General features: G+C 40.1%; 1 pseudogene; it reads right to left on the minus strand.

The window, feature by feature from the left end:
• Positions 1-474: 474 nt before the first annotated feature.
• LOC102832255 lies at positions 475-8,531 on the minus strand (annotated as a pseudogene).
• Between the last annotated feature and the right edge of the window lie 434 nt (positions 8,532-8,965).

The following is an 8,965-nucleotide window of genomic DNA, read 5'->3' on the forward strand; positions in this document are numbered from 1 at the left end:
TAATAAATAATTTCAAATATACATAAATGCAGAGAATCGCCTCATATTTGTCACTGGGCTGGGACTTTCATTAGAGCTATATTTACTTTCTGTCATTAAATTTATTATTATTCTATATAAAGAAGACCTGGCATTGGCCCTAATGCCCATGAATTACCTCGCATGTTTGAGGCTACTTAAGAAGGATATCTTTGCTTCTCCTCACTTTAAGAGTAGAACAATCAAGATGGCTCCTTTTGCCCTAAGGAAGGGGGAGATAAAACAAAACAAAAACCTTTGCTTTATTGCTTCCTCAAGAGAACTTAAAAGAGTTTTTGAAAAAAATGGAATTAAAAGATAATGAAATTTTTCCACAGGCTTTTTTTTCTTTTTCTTTTTCTCCTGCTTCAGGTTTATTTGTACAAATAGCAACACCAGCTCCATGCAGATGGTAACCCAAAGGGTCATGCCAGTCCTGTCCTCAGAGGGAAAACTCTATTCTGTCTTTGTGGGGGTCTGGGAACCTTTGGGGGCCTGAGTTGAGGCCTTGGCTGGGGCTGGAGTTGAAGATTAAATTGACTGGAGCTTGAATTGAAGCCTTGGTTGAAGCTTCAACCTTAGTTTGAGCATTGGCCTTGGACTTTGGCCTACAGAGCCTTAGACCCTTGGCAATGCGTGCCTGAGCATGCTTCCCCTGCTTGGGATGGGCAATGTAGGCCAGTCGACTGAGCTTGCAGTTGACACCTCTTGGGATCTTAGGCTTGACCTCCTTGGGCTTTACGAGAGCCTTGATAGCGTTGGCACATGCATCCATGGCCTTGGCGTTATTGGCCTGCATTTTCTTCAGGCCTTTCTTGTGCTTCTTGGCAAGATGCATCTTCCTCAGAAACTTGAGGTCCACATCCTTGAGAAAATCATATCATTGTGATCAGTGTTTCTTGATCCCATTTCTGTGCCATTTTTGGGACTGGTTGGCCATGTCTGCACTGATGCCCGCAGCTCCCGGTGCACCAGCTATGGGAAGAGAGAGAGCTTTCACAAGCTTTTTGAAGCCCCTTTGTACACTTCATTCTTCAAAGTGTCATTCTCTGCCTCACCTTGCCAGTTCTCTAAAGGCAGGAATGGTGTTCCATTCCTTTTTTCACTTTAAGAGCATGGTGCAGAATAAGGCTATTAGAATGAATGTCTTCCACCTTTTTTCCCTAAAGTTTTATTATAGACCTGCTTTCTAGTATCAGACTTGACTCCCAGTTCTAGAGCTGTGAAGCTTTAAGATGTAGACTGGAGAGGGCAGATTTCAGAGGTAAATGTACATATTTTTTTCACTAGTTGATTGACACTGAGGACCTTGATTGACTCTTCTCAAGATGCTGAACAATAACAGCAGAAAGAACAAAAAGTCAAAACAAAAGAAACTATGTACCGGAGGAAACATGACTTTACATTTATTTATGTAGCATCAGACATTGTCTGAGGAAAGAGTTGTGTTGTGCTGTAATTCCTCTTGATGGCACTGGAAGCTTAAATATCATTGCCAGTCTGGTCTTTCACATTCTAAATCCTATTATCTAGGTTAGCTCATCTGTATTCAAAAGATCAATGTTGCATTATTACAAAGATCCTTTCAAGTGTAAAAAGGATGGCACTTCATTACAGAAAGTAAAAGAAACTAATCAAACTTTCTTGGTGAAATCATTGACTTTTTTAAGTAAAGGGCAAATTTACGAATTTGAAAGTCCGAGATTCCAGAGAACTCTGTGGTTTGGGCTCTCTCCGGTCTGTGTCTGGTTGTAGTGGGCATCTTGGATAACCCAAAGAAGAAAGGGTTTCTTGAAAGATCCTCAGTACTCCTGGCTGTTCTAATCTCTCCTGTCACTGCTTGGTTGTGTATGCTGGAAAAAGTGAGCTGCTGGTGGGAAGACTCAAAGTGAAAATTCATGATGCACAGTATGCTATTGCTGTTAGCTGCCCTGCAGTCCACCCCCCTCCCCCGGTGTATGGAGACTCCAGGTGGAACAGAAGGAAATGCTGCCTGGTTCTGCTCTACCCCAGTGATCAATGGAAGATGTAACCATTGTGACCCATAGGGATTTCCCTTGGCTGATGTTTTAGAAGTAGATGACTAGGTCATTCTTACCAGTCTGTAGTCATCTTGAAGTTTCACAGAAACCTGAATATTCAGCATCAGAATAACATGTAAGGCTCCAGTGGTAAGTGGGCGATGGCTGCACATAAGGTACATTAGCTAAGTGTCGAACCTAGGTCCCTTTCATGGAAGGCAAGGATTCTACCACTGAACACCACTGCCTCTATGATGTATGATATAGGGGCAGTGTTTATATTGGACTGATTAATCAAAATTATAAGGAAATAACTGGTAAATATTATTTATTGTCTTTCTTAACCCTTCTTTCCACAAACACTTCTTGTTTCATATTATGGCAGGTTGTTTTCCCTAGATAGTATATTAATGTACTATGCATTATTAGGAAGTGCTCTTGGGATCAATAACTGTGGAAGAGAAAGGAAGAAGCAAGATGGGAAAGACAGAGAAATTAAGAAAGGATACATGGCCAAGGATGCCTATGAGGTGCTCTGGAGCGGAAATGGCATTTCAGAGCTGCCTTCTCTGAAGTGCAAAATAGCCTGTCTGATAGTCATTATATTGCACACAAAGACTCTGGGAAGAGGCTTGGCTTTAGGGAGATATCTCTCTTTGGCTGGAAAGTCCTGAAGAAGGATAATAGCTGAGGGCTGTTCACTGGCAGGCCTCCAGCAGCTTGGGTAAAATCCTTTCATTTCTAATGGGAGCATCTGGACAGTATATTACACTTAACATCTGTGATAGGCAAATAATGACCCCAAAGATATTCACATCCTAATCTTTATTACCTGCGATTTATGTTAGTTTAGATGGCAAAAGGGAGATTGCAGATGTGGTTAAGTTAAGGACTTTGAGATGGGGAAATTATTCTGCATTATCCACATGGGTTCAATGTCATTTCAAGGGTCCCTCTAAGAGAAAGAGGGAACTAAGATGGCCAGAGCCAGAGAAGGAGATGTGATAATGAAGATAGTTCTGCAAAATGTGATTGTTGGCTTTGAAGATGGAAAGAAACCAGAAGACTAGGAATACCAGCAATCTCTAAATACCTGGAAAGTCAGGGAACCAGATCTTCCCTAGAACATCTAGAATGAACAAAGCACTGTCAATACCCTGCTTTTAGTCCAATGAGACCTATTTTGAACTTCTGTCCTACAGAACAGTAAGATAATACATTTGTACAATTTGTAGTTTTAGACCATTACATTCTTGATAGTTTGTTTTAGCAGCAGTAGGGAACTAACATATTGTCTTTTAAAACTGTTCATTAACCATCTTGTACCAAGATAAATCAAAAAACATTATTACAAAATCATAGAAACCTTTAATAAACAAGAACATAAAAATGTGAAGCTACCTTTAAAAAAAAAAACACATTTTATTGTGAATTGAATGAAGGTTTATAGACAAGATCATCAGTTTCACATTCAACAAATTATATACTTCGTTTCATCTCAATGATTATAATATCTCCCATTCAACAACAGTTATCCTACTTACACCCTGTGTTTCCCCATTTATATCCTATATTTCATAAATGAACAGAGAAAAATATATGATGTACACATACAAAACAAAATATATATTTATTTAAATGTCCAAAGCAAGCCAGCCTCCTGCCCACAGGCAAACAACCTTACTCAGTCCATGGGCCTACAGCCCACAGTTGCTTCGTCTCTTCATGCGGCTGTCTCTGCTTTCACTGATTTTCTAGGTAGGGAACTCATAGTTCAGGCATGCTCTTTCTTCTCGATGGCCCTGGGATCGTCTGTTCCTGAAATGAAAGGTAACTACTCCCCGCTTTAGTTTCACATCTAAATTAGTTTTGACAATCACAATCCTGCTAGTAATTACTCACAGTTGAATCATAAAATCCTATTACCATCACCCCTACTCCCTTTAACCAGTCCCATCTGGGAATGAGTAAAACTATTCAGCGGGGATTCTCCCATACCCCACTCATTTTGAGACAAAGCACACTTATGAATGCTTGTAAGCCAGCCATTTCTTGCCTTTATTGCCCCATGTTTGATAGCCAATGTCTAAATTGCCCATCCCTATCAACCCAGCAATGAGATGGATTGGCCAGGTGGCAGCATTGATGAACTCAAGCGTGGCAACAATGGTGAGATTGGCCCAGAATTGGGTAGTATTTTGTTCTGCTGTGTATGGGGTCGCTATGAGTTGGTACCGACTCAATGGCACCTAACAACAACAACAACATCAACCCAGTACACTGAGGAGACAAACATGTTCCTTGATACAAAGAACCTTTCATTCCAGTTAGAATTTTGAGCAACTACAACCATGAGCAAAAGTCCAGTTCATCCAATTGTAGCAATTTATACTTGCTTATAGTATTAAACATCTTTATCTTCATTTAACCAGGTTCTGGTCAGTTCAGCCCTAGCCATCCAATCTAGGTCAATGGGTACCAGCTGCAAGTTTGGGAGTTCACCTTTACCTCCCTTCACTTCAAACCAACCAGACTCTTCACTCTCAACCCTACCCCTGTGGGCTAGGTCAGTGCCCATGGACTCAGGAGTTCATATTCCTTTTCTCTCTCTCATCTCAGTGTCAAAGGATGCCAATGGAAATGTTCAGACTCAGTCTGTGTCTTCATTGCTGCATTTTCCCACTTCCACTCAGAAGTAGACCCAGTAAGCATACTAGACTGTTCTCGGGTGTCTTTTAACTGTCAGTCCTAGAAGGGCTGACTTTTCTAGTCTTGATGCCTCCAAAGCAAAGAGCTTGCTTGAAACTCAAAAAGCCAAACAGTCTGTTTTTTAAAATGCAGATCTTTCTTTCAATAAGTCTTCTGATCTCCTAGAAGTTCTGAGTTGGTCTACATGTTTTCTCAAATGCAAAGGTCCCTGCTGAGAATGTTTTGGGTGGGGCTGTGGCCTCATACTTTACGAAGACTTAACAAGAAGCCTATTTCTCTGGGGAAATTCTAACTATAATTTTAGAAAATCTACTCAATTACAGGCTGACAGTGGGCTAAAAAGCTATTGTTTCTTGAAATATTCTCCATTTGGTCTATGCACTATTGGTGGTGTTTTCATCTCTAATTCTTTTCCAAAGAATTTTGCACTCTTTGATTTACGACAAATCAAAAGGTAGTTTGACATCCTCGGGAGACCCAAACCTGTTCTTCCAAAATGGGGGAAGAGAAAGAAGTCTGAAGGAGCAAGGTTACAGCTGTATGGTAGATGGTGTGAGGTTTCCTAACAAAATTCTCCCTCAAAGAATGGGCAAGTGCATTTTCATAATGATAAACAATTCCTTGGCCCAACTTTCCTGGCCTTTTCCTCACCAATGCAATTTTCATTTTTCTTAAAACTTCTTCCTAATAAGCACTCATGATCATCCTGTGTCCTTTGAGAAAATGTATCAAGATTATTGGTGTTAAGTGCCATCAGTCAAGTCAGTTCTGACTCATAGTGATCCTGTATAGGGTTCCCAAGGAGTGGCTACTTTTGAATCTCAAAAAAACAGTCACCAAGGCCATAGGAACTGACTTCTTTGACTTGAATTTAACTGGATTAGCAGATTCTCTCAGAAGTTTGGGGCAGGCTCTCTACAGAGTCAGAGAGTCTGCTGCTATCCTATTTCCCCACTATTCCCTCTTTGTGATATGGGAAAACTAACCCAAAACTTGTCATTAAGTTGGTTGCTACTCAGGGCAACATCATGTGTTAGAGAACTGAACTTTATAGGATTTTCTTGCTGTTCTCTTTACAGATAATCTGCCTATTGCAGGCTGTTAATGAGGCTTCTTCCAGTTCTTATGCCACATTTTTCTTCATATAACCTGTCTTCTCGTATGATTTGCTCAGCATACAGGTTGAATAAGTATGGTGAAAGAATACAGCCTTGTCACACACCTTTCTTAATTTTAAACCATTCAATGTTCCCTTGTTCTGTTCAAACAACTGCCTCTTGGTCCATGTACAGATTCTTCATGAACACAATTAAGTGTTGCAGAATACTCATATTTCACAATGTTATCCATAGCTTGTCCTGAGCCACACAATCAAAAGCCTTTGTGTAGTCAATACAGCACAGGTAAACATCTTTCTTGTATTCTCTGCTCTCAGCCAAGATCCATTGGACATCAGCAATGATATCCTTCATTCCACATCCTCTTCTGAATCTGGCTTGCACCTCTGTAAGTTGTCTGTCAATGTATGCTTGCAGCTGTTTCTGTATTATCTTTAGTAAAACTTTACTCACATGGATTATCAAAGATATCTGATGATTTCCACATTCTGTTGTGTCACCTTTCTTTGGAATGGGCACAAATATGGATCTCTTCCAATCAGTCTGCCAGATAGTTGTCTTCCAAATTTCTTGGCATAGATGAGTCAGTGCCTATTTACTGATGAAGATCAAAGACCACAGCCTTCAGTATGGATTGCATCTCAATGCCAAGAAAACAAAAATCTTCACCATTGGACCAATAAACAACCTTCCTATCAATGGAGAGAGATTGAAGTTTTCAAGGACTTCATTCTTCTTTTATCACATATCAACAGTCATGGAAGCAGCAGTCAAAAAATCAAATGACATATTGCATTAGGCAAATCTGCTGCAAAGGAACTTTTTAAAGTGTTGAAGAGCAAAGTTGTCAGATTGAGGACTAAGGTGTGCCTGACCCAAGCCATGGTATTTTCAATAACCTCATATGCATTCAAAAGCTAGACAGTAAATAAGGAAGATTATAGAAGAATTGATGCTTTTGAGTTACAGTGTTGGAGGAGAATACTGAAAGTGCCATGGGCTACCAAAAGAACCAACAGATCTGTGTTGGAAGACAACCAGAGTGCTCCTTGGAGGCCAGGATGTGGCCAAACTTCATCTCTCATACTTGGGACATATTGTCAGGAGGGACCAGTCGCTGGAGAAGGATATCATGTTTGCTAAGGTGGAGGGTCAGAGAGAAAAGAGGAAGACCCGCAGCGAGATAGATTGGCAAAGTGGCCACATCAATGGGCTCAAGCGAGGCAGCAGTTGTGAGGTTGGCCCAGGAACAGGTAGTGTTTTGTTCTGTTGTGCATAGGGTTGCTATGAGTCCGTAGCGACTCAATGACACCTAACAACAACAGTAATGTTTACAGATGGTGGTTGAAACCCAACAACTGCTCCTTGAAAATCTATACAGGGTCACTATGAGTCAGAACTGATTTGACAGCAGTTAACAACAACAACGTCTACAGAAACAATCTACAGGTTTTTCATTAGCAGCACCACTTTTGTTGTTCAGTGCTATTGAGTAAGTTCCTACCCATAGCGACCCTGTATAAGATTTCCGAGGAGCAGCTGGTGAACTTGAACCACTGACCTTACAGTTCAAATGACTTTGCAGTCCAGTGCATTAATCTGACATGCTTAGTGCTTATTCTACAGCATCACACCAGGAGTCTTTTCTGATAGTAGATGAGTGCAGACTGCGATACTCTGGAATCATGTGACATGGACACCCTGCTTTATATTTTTGTAGCTTCTGTCTGAGTGAACTGTAACATTTGCTTATTGAAATGTATTTAATGTGCTGTTACTTTAAAGTTGCACTGTTGCTATGGTAGCCACTATCCACATATATCTATTGAGCATTTGAAATGTAGAAAGTCCAAATTGAGTGCACCTGAAGTGCAAAATACACACCAAATTTCAAAGACTTAGTATGAAAAAAAATCAGTTCTTTTATGTTGATTATATGTTGAAATGTTAATAATTTGAGTGTATTGGATTAAATATTTTGTTAAATTAATTTCACTTGTTTTGCTTTTTAAATGTGGCTACAAGAAAATTTAAAATTGCATATATGGATCACAATTGTAGTTTGCATTTCATTTCTATTGGACAATGATACCTAAGAGTCTCTGAGGTTATTCTGATGGGAACATATTTTGCTCTTAAATGCAGAGAAAATCCTTATTTAATTTAGTATTGGGATCAGAGTTTTTGATATGCTTCATTTAATTTGTATTATTAATAGGGACTCCATCCACCGAATGGGCACTACTAGCTGGTTGTTTAGCAATTGTTGAAAATGAGTTAGAGGCAGCCTGAGTGAGGTGAATTAAAGTTCTATTGTTGTAGTGAAACAAGGTCATCAACTTGAAATTAATCAACGGATTTCAAATCACCGGAAGGGATATTTTACTCTCAGCTTTACAGTCTCAGCATGTAAATTGCTGTTTAGAGTAAAGCCTGTAAAATCAATCCACCTTTTTTCCCTTCAGAAATTAAAAGCAATTTATTTTTATTTTTTGGCAAGTCCTGGAAATGACTTGTACATTCAACTCCTTCGTCCTGACATCACCTGTGTTGTATGTTTTTTAGACTTTTGAGTAGAAAGGTGGGCAATTCGATTACTTTTGGGTCTGAATTTGGAGGAGACCCCTCTGATTCCTATTGGGAAACCCATCTGTCCCAACCCCATGCATTCTATTTCAAATGAGTCAGAAACTTCAAAGCTAAATTTGGCAAAGTAGCACATATCATGTGGACTCCAACCAAAGCCATATAAATCATCCCCGGATCACACCAAACTTGGCCCCCAAACTGGGGACAGATTTTTCAATCTGGCCTCAGCATTTGCCAGAAGGCAGGAGGACCACAGGGATGTGTGGGATGCACCTGGCTTTTATCCCAATTTTTGTGGTTAGCGATGCTTATCTGATCTGGAATTGGACATAAACACATTTTAGTAATTGAAAGACTCCAGACCACCTTGAAAGGTCACTTTGTCCAAGATCCTGCAGGAAATAGCTGGGTACCTAGCCTCTACTCCACTCCACTTCTGTCTCCCCTCCTTCTCTCCGTGTTAACTGAAGAAAGATCCAGAGATAGTAGTTTGTGTGTGTGTGTGTGTGT

The sequence above is a fragment of the Chrysochloris asiatica genome, unplaced genomic scaffold (genome assembly GCF_000296735.1).
Source record: "Chrysochloris asiatica unplaced genomic scaffold, ChrAsi1.0 scaffold00073, whole genome shotgun sequence".
NCBI classification, from domain to species: Eukaryota; Metazoa; Chordata; class Mammalia; order Afrosoricida; family Chrysochloridae; genus Chrysochloris; species Chrysochloris asiatica.